Source organism: Larimichthys crocea, chromosome XII (genome assembly GCF_000972845.2).
Source record: "Larimichthys crocea isolate SSNF chromosome XII, L_crocea_2.0, whole genome shotgun sequence".
In the NCBI taxonomy this organism is placed as follows: Eukaryota; Metazoa; Chordata; class Actinopteri; family Sciaenidae; genus Larimichthys; species Larimichthys crocea.
Window position 1 is genome coordinate 2,880,282 of NC_040022.1, and position 14,504 is coordinate 2,894,785.

The 14,504-nt window shown below is 46.1% G+C and overlaps 1 protein-coding gene across 1 annotated transcript in view; it reads left to right on the forward strand.

Moving 5' to 3' along the window:
- The first annotated feature begins 546 nt into the window (after positions 1 to 546).
- Positions 547 to 14,504, forward strand: part of LOC104938934 (proline-rich protein 5-like) — a 29,525-nt gene continuing 15,567 nt past the window's right edge. Inside the window, exon 1 of the mRNA XM_027284925.1 lies at positions 547 to 817. The gene's annotated coding sequence lies outside the window, so the exon portion shown is untranslated. The remainder of the gene's footprint in view (positions 818 to 14,504) is intronic.

The following is a 14,504-nucleotide window of genomic DNA, read 5'->3' on the forward strand; positions in this document are numbered from 1 at the left end:
GAGAGACAGAGAGAGAGACAGAGAGACAGAGAGAGACAGAGAGAGAGAGAGAGACAGACAGAGAGAGAGACAGAGAGAGAGAGAGAGACAGAGAGAGAGACAGAGACAGAGACAGAGAGACAGAGACAGAGAGAGAGAGAGAGAGAGAGAGACAGAGACAGAGAGAGAGAGAGACAGACAGAGAGACAGACAAGTCTGTCCCAGAGGTTCAAGTCCAGCATGGACCAAAATATGGAAGGTGGACTGGTAGCTGCTCAGGGCTGCCCATCACTCCACCATCTCTCTCCACATTGCATGTGTATGAGCCCTGCACTGCGTGTGTGTGTGTGTGTGTGTGTGTGTGTGTGTTCGGGGTTAAAGTGCATGTAAAAATAAAATAGAGTGAAGAAATAATTAGTTTTTTAAAAATAAGTTTCCACATGTTTGAACCTGTCTTGGTATTTTGGTTCGTAACAAACATGAAGTACTAAAATACTGAATGATGTGTACAGTATGGGTCTTTGAAATTCGACTTTTACTTTGAAGGCGTTGAGCGGAAGTGTTAGCCGTTAGCTCGTGTAGCTTGTTGTCCGCAGCCTCCAGCAGCTGCCGCCTGTTGAGCGGCGGCTCAGGCGGCTCAGGAGGCTCAGGAGGCGGGCTGCGTGTGAGCGGAGGTCCGGGACAGACGGACCGGAGCGGCCAGACCGGAGGAAGAGCTCCTGTCGCACTTTAACTCTGTTTATTAGACTGTTTGTTTTGGCGGGAAGTGAAGTGGAGAATGAGCTGGTGATGGTGAAGAAGAGCTTTGAGGACTGTGGACGCGTTTCTTCATCAGGAGGTGAGTCCACATCACGTCCTCTGTGTGCGGGATCCACCGAGAAGCTTTGACTTCAGTTCTTCTAAGGACTTCACCTGGACCTGGTTCAAGTCTTTCCAGGTACTTTAAGTCTGTGAGCAGACCTGCAGGTAGATTAGAGTCTATAAAAAGCCAGATCTACCAACAGGTCTACAGGTAGATGTCAAAGCCTTCAGGAGTTTAGTTCTTGTAGACAGACTGATGTGTTTCAGCTGTTGGTTGATGATAGTCTGTGGGGAGACCTACAGGTAGTTTATAGTTTATGGAGAGACCTGCAGGTAGTTTATAGTCTGTGGAGAGACCTACAGGTAGTTTATAGTTTATGGAGAGACCTGCAGGTAGTTTATAGTCTGTGGAGAGACCTACAGGTAGCTTATAGTCTGTGGGGAGACCTACAGGTAGTTTATAGTCTGTGGGGAGACCTACAGGTAGTTTATAGTCTGTGGGGAGACCTACAGGTAGTTTATAGTCTATGGAGAGACCTACAGGTAGTTTAAAGTCTGTGGAGAGACCTACAGATAGTTTATAGTCTGTGGAGAGACCTACAAGTAGTTTATAGTCTGTGGGGAGACCTACAAGTAGTTTACAGTCTGTGGAGAGACCTACAGGTAGCTTATAGTCTGTGGGGAGACCTACAGGTAGTTTATAGTCTGTGGAGAGACCTACAGGTAGTTTAAAGTCTGTGGAGAGACCTACAAGTAGTTTATAGTCTGTGGAGAGACCTACAGGTAGCTTATAGTCTGTGGGGAGACCTACAGGTAGTTTATAGTCTATGGAGAGACCTACGGGTAGTTTATAGTCTATGGAGAGACCTACAGGTAGCTTATAGTCTGTGGAGGAGACCTACAGATAGTTTATAGTCTGTGGAGAGACCTACAGGTAGTTTATAGTCTGTGGAGACCTACAGGTAGTTTATAGTCTGTGGAGACCTACAGGTAGTTTAAAGTCTATGGAGAGACCTACAGGTAGTTTATAGTCTGTGGAGAGACCTACAGGTAGTTTATAGTCTGTGGAGAGACCTACAGGTAGTTTATAGTCTGTGGAGAGACCTACAGGTAGTTTATAGTCTGTGGAGAGACCTACAGGTAGTTTATAGTCTGTGGAGAGACCTACAGGTAGTTTATAGTCTGTGGAGAGACCTACAGGTAGTTTATAGTCTGTGGAGAGACCTACAGGTAGTTTATAGTCTGTGGAGAGACCTACAGGTAGTTTATAGTCTGTGGAGAGACCTACAGGTAGTTTATAGTCTGTGGAGAGACCTACAGGTAGTTTATAGTCTGTGGAGAGACCTACAGGTAGTTTATAGTCTGTGGAGAGACCTACAGGTAGTTTATAGTCTGTGGAGAGACCTACAGGTAGTTTATAGTCTGTGGAGAGACCTACAGGTAGTTTATAGTCTGTGGAGACCTACAGGTAGTTTATAGTCTGTGGAGAGACCTACAGGTAGTTTATAGTCTGTGGAGAGACCTACAGGTAGTTTAGTTGTGGACAGGTTTCCAGGTAGTTCAGTGGGTTTAGTTGTTTTAGATAGACCTACAGGTAAACAGTCCAGGTAGTTTATAGTCTGTAGACCTACGAGTAGTTTGAGAACAGGCGTACAGACGTGTTGTGTTTATCTGCTCTGGGATCAGTTGACTCGGTGAACATTCAGTCTGCTGTACCGTTCATTACTGTCACCCTTCAGTGCTTTGTGGTGTTTGGTACTTCTTCCTGTTGATGTGCTGATGTCACAGATTCCCAGCAGCCATAGTGACCTGTAGTTGAACGGTGTTACGGGTAGAAATGTACCACAGAAGAAGAATTACCGAGCCCGGTTTGTATGAGCACATGAGAAGACGTCCACATAAAAGCAGAGCCTGTAACCATGTGGATATTATCACATGGCCCTCTGGGATAGCGTGTGATGTCACTGACAGTAGATCAGGACGGTCGGACACAGGTTTCCTGAAAACGACTGTTGATTTGCTGAGGGGACGTCAGGGGAGCGTCCCTTCATATTTACTGTGTGACAGAAACGGACCAATCACAAGTGTTCACATACATCATCACAAACAGACGTATCTCTGCTAAAGTTTTGTTGTTTACTGACTTGAATCCACAGAGCTGATCTCAGGTCAGACCTGTGTGTGTGTGTGTGTGTGTCGGTCTGTAACTGAATTAAACTCTCTGAGTACTTCCTCATGACAGGCTGCTGTTAGAGGATTAACACACATGCTAACACTTAAACACCAACACACAACAAAGAGCTGCAGAAAACACTGAGTCTGAGACTGAGTCTGAGACTGAGACTGAGTCTGAGACTGAGACTGAGTCTGAGTCTGAGTCCCAGAAACTGAACTACCTTCATAGAAGCTTAGCATAAAGACTGTAAACAGGGGAAACAGTTAGCTTAGCATAAAGACTGTAAACAGGGGGAAACAGTTAGCTTAGCATAAAGACTGTAAACAGGGGGAAACAGTTAGGGTTAGGGTTAATGGTTCTGGACTTCTTCCTGACTGACTCGGATGAGTAACTTCCTGGAGTCTCTGGGGTTGCCTAGCAACTGGCCCAGGTGTTGGTTAGGTAGGGATAAGTGGCTGTGGTCAGGTTAAGGTCAGAGGTTAATCTGTGAGCTTTAGAGCTGATCCTCAGTGCATGTTGTTTCCTTTGGACGGAGCCAGGCTAGCTGTTTCCACCTGTTGCCAGTCTTTATGCTAAGCTATGCTAAACAGCCTCTGGCTGTAGCTTCATACGTAACAAGTTCAGACTGTTTCCACATGTGAGCGTGTAGATGTGTTAACGTGTAGATGTGTTAACGTGTAGATGTGTTAACGTGTAGATGTGTTGGCGTGTAGATGTGTTGGCGTGTAGATGTGTTAACGTGTAGATGTGTTGGCGTGTAGACGTGTTAACGTGTAGATGTGTTGGCGTGTAGATGTGTTAACGTGTAGACGTGTTAGCGTGTAGACGTGTTAACGTGTAGATGTGTTGGCGTGTAGATGTGTTAACGTGTAGATGTGTTAACGTGTAGAAGTCAGACCTGCAGGTAGATTAGAGTCATAAAAAGCCGATCTACCAACAGGTCTACAGGTAGATGTCAAAGCCTCAGGAGTTTAGTTCTTGTAGACAGACTGGATGTGTTTCAAGCTGTTGGTTACGATAGTCTGTGGGGAGACCTACAGGTAGTTATATAGTCTGTGGAGAGATACAGGTAGTTTATAGTCTGTGGAGACCTACGGTAGTTATAGTCTGTGGGGAGACCTACAGGTATTATTAGTCTGGGAGAGACTACAGGTATTTATAGTTTAGGGAGAGACCTACAGGTAGTTAAAAGTCTGTGGAGAGACCTACAGGTAGTTTATAGTTTATGGAGAGACGCCCTACAGGTAGTTTATAGTCTGTGGGGAGACCTACGGGTGTTTATAGTTGTATGGAGAGCCTACAGGTAGTTTATAGTTGTGGGAGACCTCAGGTAGTTTATAGTTTTATGGAGAGACCTACAGGTAGTTTATAGTCTGTGGGGAGACCTACGGGTAGTTTATAGTTTAAGGAGAGGTCCTCAGGTAGTTTATAGTTTATGGAGAGACCACAGGTAGTTTATAGTCTGTGGAGAGACCTACGGGTAGTTTATAGTTTTTATGGAGAGACCTACAGGTAGTTTATAGTCTGTGGAGAGACCTACAGGTATTTATAGTTTATGAGAGGACCTCAGGTAGTTTAAAGTCTGTGGAGAGACCTACAGGTAGTTTTATAGTCTGTGGAGAGACCTACAGGTAGTTTATAGTCTATGGAGAGACGTACAGGTAGTTTATAGTCTGTGAGAGACCTACAGGTAGTTTAAGTCTATGGAGAGCCTACAGATAGTTTATAGTCCTGTGGAGAGCCTACAGATAGTTTATAGTCTGTGGAGAGACCTACAGGTAGTTTAAAGTCTATGGAGAGACCTACAGATAGTTATAGTCTGTGGAGACCTACAGGTAGTTTATAGTCTGTGGAGAGAGGGACCTACAGATAGTTTATAGTCTGTGGAGAGAATACAGGGTTTATGTCTGTGGAGAGACCACAGGTAGTTTTATAGTCTGTGGAGACCTACAGATAGTTTTAGTCTGTGGAGAGACCTACAGGGAGTTTAAAGTCTATGGAGAGGCCTACAGGTAGTTTTATAGTCTGTGGAGACCTACAGGTAGTTTAAAGTCTATGGAGAGACCTACAGGTAGTTTATGTCTGTGGAGACCTACAGGGTTTTATAGTCTGTGGAGACCCTCAGGTACTTATAGTCTGTGGAGAGACTACAGGTAGTTTAGTTGTGGACAGGTTTCCACGGTAGTCAGTGGGTTTTAGTTGTTTAGATAGACCTACAGGTAACAGTCCGGTAGTTATAGTCGGAGAGACCTACAGGTAGTTTAGTGGTGGACAGGTTTCCAGGTAGTTCAGTGGGTTTAGTTGTTTTAGATAGACCTCAGGTAAACAGTCCAGGTAGTTTTAGTCTGTAGACCTACGAGGTAGTTAGAACGGCGTACAGACGTGTTGTGTTTAGCTGCTCTGGGATCAGTTGACTCGGTGAACATTCAGTCTGCGTTAACGTTCATTACTGTCCCCTTCAGTGCTTTGTGTGTTTGGTTACTCTTCCTGTTGATGTGCTTGATGTCACAGATTCCCGCACCTAGTGGACCTGTATTGAACGGTGTTACGGTAGAATGTACCACAAAGAAGAAGTTACCGAGCCCGGTTTGGTATGAGCACATGGAGAAGACGTCCACATAAAGCAGAGCCTGTAACCTGTGGATATTATCACATGGCCTGCTGGGATAGCGTGTGATGTCACTGACAGTAGATCAGGACGGTCGGACACAGGTTCCTGAAAACAACTGTTGATTTGCTGAGGGACGTCAGGGGAGCGTCCCGTCATATTTACTGTGTGAAAGAAACGGACCAATCACAAGTGTTCACATACATCATCACAAAACAACGTATCTCTGCTAAATTGTTTGTTTTACTGACTGAATCCACAGAGCTGATCTCAGGTCAGACCTGTGTGTGTGTGTGTGGTGTGTGGTCGTTCTGTAACTGAAATTAACTCTCTGAGTACTTCCTCATGAACAGGCTGCTGTAGAGGATTAACACACATCTAAACTTAAACACCAACACCCAACAAAGAGCTGCAGAAAACACTGAGTCGAGACTGGAACTGAGTTGAGTCTGAGTCTGAGTCTGAGACTGAGTCTGAGACTGAGACTGAGTCTGAGACTGAGTCTGAGTCTGAGACTGAGACTGAGTCTGAGACTGAGACTGAGACTGAGTCTGAGTCTGAGTCTGAGTCTGAGTCTGAGACTGAGTCTGAGTCTGAGTCTGAGACTGAGTCTGAGTCTGAGACTGAGTCTGAGTCTGAGACTGAGTATGAGTCTGAGTCTGAGTCTGAGACTGAGACTGAGTCTGAGTCTGAGACTGAGTCTGAGTCTGAGTCTGAGTCTGAACTGAGACTGAGTCGGAGTCTGAGTCCGGAGACTGAGGACTGAGTCTGAGTCTGAGACTGAGACGAGTCGGAGTCTGAGTCTGAGACTGAGACTGAGTCGAGTCTGAGTCTGAGACTGAGACTGAGTCTGAGCCTAACGTGGAGACTGAGTCTGAGTCTGGCTGGACTGAGACTGAGTCTGGTCTGAGTCTAGACTGAGACTGAGTCTGAGTCTGAACGGTCTGAGATGAGACTGAGACTGAGTGAGACTGAGTCTGAGTCTGATTCTGAACTGAGTCTGAGTCTGAGACTGAGTCGAGTCTGAGTCTGAGTCCCAGAAACTGAACTACCTTCATAGAAGCTTAGCATAAAGACTGTAAACGGGGAAACAGTTAGCTAGCATAAAGACTGTAAACGGGGGAACAGTTAGCTGCATAAAGAAACAGTTAGCCGGCTCTGTTGGTCGTTGACTTCTGGTTCTGGACTTCTTCCTGACTGACTCGGATGAGTAACTTCCTGGAGTCTCTGGGGTTGCCTAGCAACTGGCCAGGTTGGGTTAGGTGGGGATAAGTGGCTGTGGTCAGGTTAAGGTCAGAGGTTAATCTGTGAGCTTTAGAGCTGATCCCAGTGCATGTGTTTCCTTTGGACGGAGCCAGGCTAGCTGTTTCCACCTGTTGCCAGTCTTTATGCAAGCTATGCTAAACAGCTCTGGCTGTAGCTCATACGTAACAAGTTCAGACTGTTTCCACATGTGAGCGTGTAGATGTGTTAACGTGTAGATGTAGTGTAGATGTGTTTAACGTGAGATGTGTTGGAGTGTAGATGTGTTAACGTGTAGATGTGTTGGGGTAGATGTGTTACGTGTAGATGTGTTGACGTGTAATTGTTGGCGTGAGATGTGTAAACGTGTAGATGTGTTGGCGTGTAGATGTGTTGCGTGTAGATGGTGTTGCGTGTAGATGTGTTAGGTGTAGATGTGTTGGCGTGTAGATGTGTTGGGCGTGTAGATGTGTTAACGTGTAGATGTTTGTACGGTGTAGATGTGTTGGCGTGTAGATGTGTTGGCGGTAGATGTGTTAACGTGTAGATGTGTTGGCGTGGGGGGGTTTAGACGTGTTAACGTGTAGATGTGTTGGCGTGTAGATGTGTTTAACTGTAGATGGTTTGTTGGCGTGTAGATGTGTTGGCGTGTAGATGTGTTAAGTGTAGATGGGTTGGGGCGTGTAGATGTGTTGGCGTGTAGATGTGTGGCGTGTAGATGTTAAGTGTAGATGTGTTTGGCGTGTAGATGTGTTGGGGCGTGTAGATGTGGTGGCGTGTAGATGTTGTTAACGGGTAGATGTGTTGGCGTGTAGAACGGTATTAACGTGTAGACGTGTTGGCGTGTAGAATGTGTTGTGGCGTTGTAGATGTGTTAACGTGTAGATGTGTTGGCGTGTAGATGTGTTGGGCGTGAGATTGTTTGAGCGTGTAAGATGGTGTTAACTGTGTAGATGGTTGGCGTTAGATGTGTTGGGCGTGTAGATGGTGTTGGCGTGTAGATGTGGTTAACGTGTAGATGTGTTGGCGTGTAGATGTGTTGGCGTGTAGATGTGTTGGCGTGTAAGATTGTTTAACGTGTAGACGTGTTAGACGTGTAGATGTGCTTGGCGTGTAAGATGTGTGTTAGTGTTGGCGTGTAGTGTGTTAACGTGTAGATGTGTTTGCGTGTAGATGGTTGGTTGTGCGTGTAGATGTGTTTGGCGTGTAGATGTGTTGTAACGTGTAAGATGTGTTGGCGTGTAGATGTGTTTGGCGTTGTAGATTGTTTGGCGTGAGATGTGTTGGCGTGTAGATGTGGTTAACGTGTAGATGTGTAGCGTGTAGATGTGTTTGGGCGTGTAGATGTTTTTGCGTGTAGATGTGTTAACGTGTAGATGTGTTGGCCGTGTAGACGTGTTAACGTGTAGATGTGTTTGGCGTGTAGACGTGTTAACGTGTAGATGTGTTGGCGTGTAGATGTGTTTGCGTGTAGACGTGTTAACGTGTAGATGTGTTGGCGTGTAGATGTGTTTTAACGTGTAGATGTGTTGTGCGGTAGAGTCGTATGTTAGCGTGTAGATGTGTTAACGTGGTAGAGGTGTTGGCGTGTAGATGTGTTGGTACGTGTAGTGTGTTTAACGTGTAAGAGGTGTTTGGCGGTAATGTGTTGGCGTGTAGATGTGTTAACGTGTAGATGTGTTAAGGTTAATGTGTTACGTGTAGATGTGTTGTGGAAGTGTAATTGTGTTGCGGGTAGATGTGTTAACTGTAGAGGGGTTGGCGTGTAGATGTGTTAACGTGTAGAGTGTGGTGTGCGTGTAGATGTGTGTGTGTGTGAATAGATGTGTTTAACGTGTAGAGGTGTTGGCGTGTAAGATGTGTTTGCGTGTGATTGTCGTAGATGTGTTGGCGGTGTTAGATGTGTGGCGTGTAGTGTGTTAACGTGTAGATGTGTTGCGTGTAGAGTTTGGTGTTAACGTGTAGATGTGTTTGGCGTGTAGATGTGTTAAGTTGAGATGTCGGTGCTCGTGTAGATCGTGTAAGTTGTAAGAGGTGTGGGCTGTAGATGTGTTAACGGTAGACAATGTGAGCATGTAGATGTGTTACGTGGTGAGATGTGTTAACGTGTAGATGTGTTAACGTGTAGATGTGTTGGCGTGTAGATGTGTTAACGTGTAGATGTGTTAACGTGTAGATGTGTGTAACGTGTAGATGTGTTGGCGTGTAGATGGTGGTGTAGCGTGTAGATGTGTTAACGTGTAGATGTGTGTAAAGCGTGTAGATGTGTTAACGTGTAGATGTGTTGCATGTAGAGGTGTTACGTGAAGACATGTGAGATGTAGATGTGTTGGCGTGTAGAGTGTTTAACGGTAAGACAGTGAGCATGTAGATGGTTGGCGTGTAGAGGTGTTAACGTGTAGACATGTGAGCATGTAGATGTGTTGGCGTGTAGATGTGTTAACATGTAGACATGTGAGCATGTAGATGTGTTGGCGTGTAGAGGTGTTAACATGTAGACATGTGAGCATGTAGAGTGTTTGCGTGTAGATGTGTTAACATGTAGCTGTGAGCTGTAGATGTGTTGGCAGTGTAGAGGTGTTAACATGTAGACATGTGAGCATGTAGATGTGTTGGGTGTAATCCTGCCATCATTTTACATGCATGTCAGTCTGGAGACACAGCACTGATCTGATGGGACGTCACGGTGGAGGACGATCTGATGGAGCGCAGGGTGAGGTGGTGCTGTAGGGGGTGGTTGACCTTTTTTTTGATGACCGGTTTCTGGTGTTACCAGATGGGTTGTCCATGGTGACGGTTACACACACGGTCACGCCTGCGCCCCCTCCTGTACGACAGAAGGTGACGCTCTTTGTGAGCGAGGTTCAAGTTTTCACCGAGCAGCTCTGTAATTCTTCAAATGAGAGAGAGAGAGATTTGTGTGTGTGTGTGTGTGTGTGTGTGGTGTGTGTGTGTGTGTAAAGAATGTGTTAATACCACCAAGTCCTGTGAATGCTACATGTGGTGAAGTGAACGTGGTCTCAAAAAACTGTAGTTTGGCAGATTGAAAACACAAACAAACAAACACAACACAACACACAACACACACAAAACACAACACAACACACCACACACACTCAGCACTCCTCCTCTTTCCACTTTCACACTGTTCTTATGTTGTTTGGATTGCTCCTTATGGTTCTCATCGTCACACTTTTATTTAAAAACTAAATCAATAATTAATTAATGGATCAGCTGATAGAGTGAAATCTCCACAAGTCCTTCCAGCAGCGACCTCTGTCTGTCGTTCTGTCTGCCTCTGTCTGTCTGTCTGTCTGTCTGTCTGATGTTTCTGTCCCTCATGATAACAGACGGTACTCATGGAAGTACTGAAAAGTTGTTAACCACGGGGCAGCAATGTTCCTCCCCGGTCGGTTTGAAGTCAGATATCTGAGCGACACCTTGATCTGTCTTTGTCTTCACTGTCTTCGGGTCCATACTCAGCCGTGTCATAAGACTTCCATACTCACACCCTTCTGTGTGACTCCATCCAGTCGTCCTGTCTACAGTCATTGTAATGGAGTGTAGACATGTCTCGTCCTCAGTGGATGCTGTTTCGTCTCCGTAGCTGAAGGGGGAAGAGGACAGCTGGACATATGATGAATATTTATATTGTGGAGGTCACACAGTCACTACTCAGCGAAGCAGAAGAAATAAAGTGTGAGACGGGTTTGAACAATGTGTGTTCAGTGTCAGGATCGTCTAACTGGTTTGGAGTTTTTAGTTTCCTGTTGGTTTCCCTCAACGTTATTTTACAGTTATGAGTCAGATCAGATTTCAGGTGTTTTGTAAAGGAAATGCAGACACTGTTCCTGAGATGTCAGACTCTCATTCTGTTCATCATTCAACCTCTGCCGCCCCACCCCTTCACGTAGAGCAGAACAGTGAACGCATCATGTAAAGCAGACAGTGGAACGCATCTGTAGAGCGCAGTACAGTGAAAGCGTCATGTAAGCAGCAGTGAACGCATCATTAGAGCAGAGAACAGTGACTGCATCAGTAGAGCCAGACAGTGAACGAAGACTAGAGCAGACAGTGAACGCATCAGGTAGAGCAGACAGTGAACTGACATCAAGTAGAGCAGACAGTGAACGCATCATGGTAGAGCAGACAGTGAACGCAAATCAGGTAGAGCAGACAGTGAACGCATCAACGTAGAGCAGACAGTGAACGCATCATGTAGAGCAGACAGTGAACGCATCATGTAGAGCAGACAGTGACGCATCATGTAGAGCAGACAGTGAACGCATCATGTAGAGCAGACAGTGAACGCATCACGTAGAAGCAGACAGTGAACGCATCACGTAGAGCAGACAGTGAACGCATCACGTAGAGCAGACAGTGAACGCATCACGTAGAGCAGACAGTGAACGCATCACGTAGAGCAGACAGTGAACGCATCATGTAGAGCAGACAGTGAACGCATCACGTAGAGCAGACAGTGAACGCATCACGTAGAGCAGACAGTGAACGCATCACGTAGAGCAGACAGTGACTGCATCATGTAGAGCAGACAGTGAACGCATCACGTAGAGCAGACAGTGAACGCATCATGTAGAGCAGACAGTGAACGCATCATGTAGAGCAGACAGTGAACGCATCATGTAGAGCAGACAGTGAACGCATACAGTGTAGAGAGCAGAGCAGTGAACCGCGATCACGTAGAGCAGACAGTGAACGCATCACGTAGAGCAGACAGTTGAACGCATCAGGTAGAGCAGACAGTGAAACGCAATCACGTAGAGCAGACAGTGAACGCATCACATAGAGCAGACAGTGAAACGCATCATGTAGAGCAGACAGTGACGCATCACGTAGAGCAGACAGTGACGCATCACGTAGAGCAGACAGTGAACGCATCACGTAGAGCAGACAGTGAACGCATCACGTAGAGCAGACAGTGGAATGCATCATTAGAGCAGACATGAACGCATCACGTAGAGCAGACATGTGAACGCATCACACTGAGAAGTACAGTGAAGTCCTTCTCCTCTGACCTCTTTGAGTCATTAACACGGATGCATGTCTGTGTGTGTGAGCTCGGTGTCGTGGTTTGATTCCAGCCATACACGGGCTGGAACATGTTTACTGTTTTACTATAATATATATATATATATAGATAATATATATATATATATATATATATATATATATAATATATATATATATATATATATATATGCGTTCAGAGAGTGGTTTTGGAAATACTACGGGAGCCTCAAGATGAAGCTGTGTACTATAAAACTTCAGTTATTGTTAATATAAATTGGCTTCAGTCACGGGATGAAGCCGGGACCTTGAATTGCTCGCAGTCTGCTCGTACAGCAAAGATGGGAGACCATGGTTCAATTTTTAATTTAAATCGGTAGGTGCATAGAGAGAGAGAAGGGCGAGCGAGAGAGAGAGAGGTCCATTAGTTCATTTACTTATTTTGTAATGTGCAGGTATGTTTTCAATTCAAAGACTGAAATAAAAATACTTAATGTCCCTCGTATAGTTGTGTCCTCCTTATTGACATCATTCACAAATCTATGATCTCGATGTTCCTGGGAACGTTCGCCCTGCTGAGAAACTGAACGACAGACTGAAGAGGTTAACTCTGATTCAGACACCGTCTTCATTGTTGTTCACTAGGAATTCGTTGATTATTTGAACAGGTAGGATATGTTGGCTGTCTTCAGGGGACAGAACGTGGTCTCTGTCTCTGGTCGTTCAGGACCTGTACGAGACAGATTTGTGTTTACTGACCTCCATCTGATTGGGCCAGATCAACAATGGTGTGTTTGTGTGCCTGGCAGCACGAGCCTCTCATTGGCTGTGATCAGAGGAGACGGCACAAGCGAGAACCCATCAGACACCTGGGCGTCCCGAAGCTGACCCGTTTGGGGACAGGAGGAGGAAACACGGCTGCCTGCACCTTGAAGTGAGCAGATGTTTCCTGCGTGGAACAGCTGATTTAATCTGATGAATGTTTGCTGGATTGTCAGTCAACAGGAAATAGGATACGAGACATTAAAACAAAGAACGGAGTAAGAAAACAACAGATGAATGAAACGAGGGTTGGAGCCACCGTGCTGCAGAGTGAAATGTGTTCAGTGATGGAGGAGAGACCGGTGGAGGGTTCTACCACAGATCACCTGGTGTACAGGTGACACAGTGAGAGGCCACCAGCGCTCCTTCTCCTCATTCACTGTCCATGTCACTCGAATCCACCTGGAGCACTCAGACTCATCCTCATCCTCTTCATCATGTTGGTTGACACAGCTCGGCTCCACGTGTTTTGGATGTTCAGTTCAGATGGATGCAGCTGTCGAACAAGTAAGTTCAGCTGAACGTGCAGCGACCAGAAGAAGGAGGAAAACAGTTTGATTATATGATCGTGAACCACGTCCAGAGGAAGCTGGTCGTGTGTGGACCGTCATGAACGTTTGGAAGCCTGCAAACAGAAACTGGGAGCGTCTCCGCCTCTCAGCTGGCTGAACTGTTTGTTTCGCTGATGTGAGAGTTTGTTGGCCAACCCCTCTGCTGAAGGTGTTGAAACTGTTACATCAACCTACAGGCGGAGAGACTGATATGGATGGTGAATGTGTTTCAGTGCAGATAGACACGGCCCCTTCAAAATAAAACTCCATGTGTTCCCGTTCCCGTCTTCGTATAAAAGACGCTTCCTTCCTAAATTCAACGTACAATTAGTGCTGAGTCATACTCTTCCCAAACCACAACGACCTCTGTAACAATGAACAACTTCAACTGCTTACCCAACAACATTTGTATTGTGGCTTTTTCCGCCCTCACAAAACGAGGCATGTCAAGAGAGAGTAGAGACTAAATATATCGCTGACATAAACGGCCTGCAGTTCAAGAACTCAGACATACATGGTACAGAAATACACGCGACGTGTGGTGATACCGCAGCAGTGAGAGGCTGAGAGCAGCGGACTCGTGTCTCTCGGTCGTGTGGTTTCTGAAAGCGAGGCAGAGTGGAGACCTCTGCGCCGTAAACAAGCACGCTGATTCTCAGGTCAACGCCGCTCCACAGGAAGCAGCGGTTAACAGGAATTTCTAAATGAAATCAGATGAAGCGTGCTCCGCCCTGCCTGCGACAACAAGCAAGTATCAACCTGCAGGGGAATGCTGAAGGAGCGACTCCTGTCTGTCTGTCTGTCTGTCTGTCTGTCTGTCGTCTGCTGACGTGCAGAACAACGTGTCCTCTGAACACCTCAGGATACTGTTTTCTTGTTCCAATTTTCACAAAGTGACAAAACTGTGTCAAAAACTGCAGTTCCTCTTGTCGTCCACTGGAGGCTAGCTCCAGAAAGTAGTCAGTCTCTATAAGTCCAATGTTCAAATGGTCCTCACGAGTGGGGACGTCATGGAGGACTATGTCAGGTTTTTTAGGACAGTCTGGGGGACGTCATGGAGACTACTCCAGGTTTTAGACAGCCTGTGGGGCGTCACGGACGACTACGTTCCAGGTTTAGGACAGTCTGCGATGGACGTCTACAAGACTACAAAGCCCAGTTTCGTTAGGGACGAACGCTCGTCCGGTTTTGACGGGCTGCAGAGTCAGGAGACTACGCCAGGTTTTTAGACAGTCTGCGGCGGACGTCACAAGAGACTAACGTCCAGAGTTTATAGACAGTCTGTGGGGACGTCACA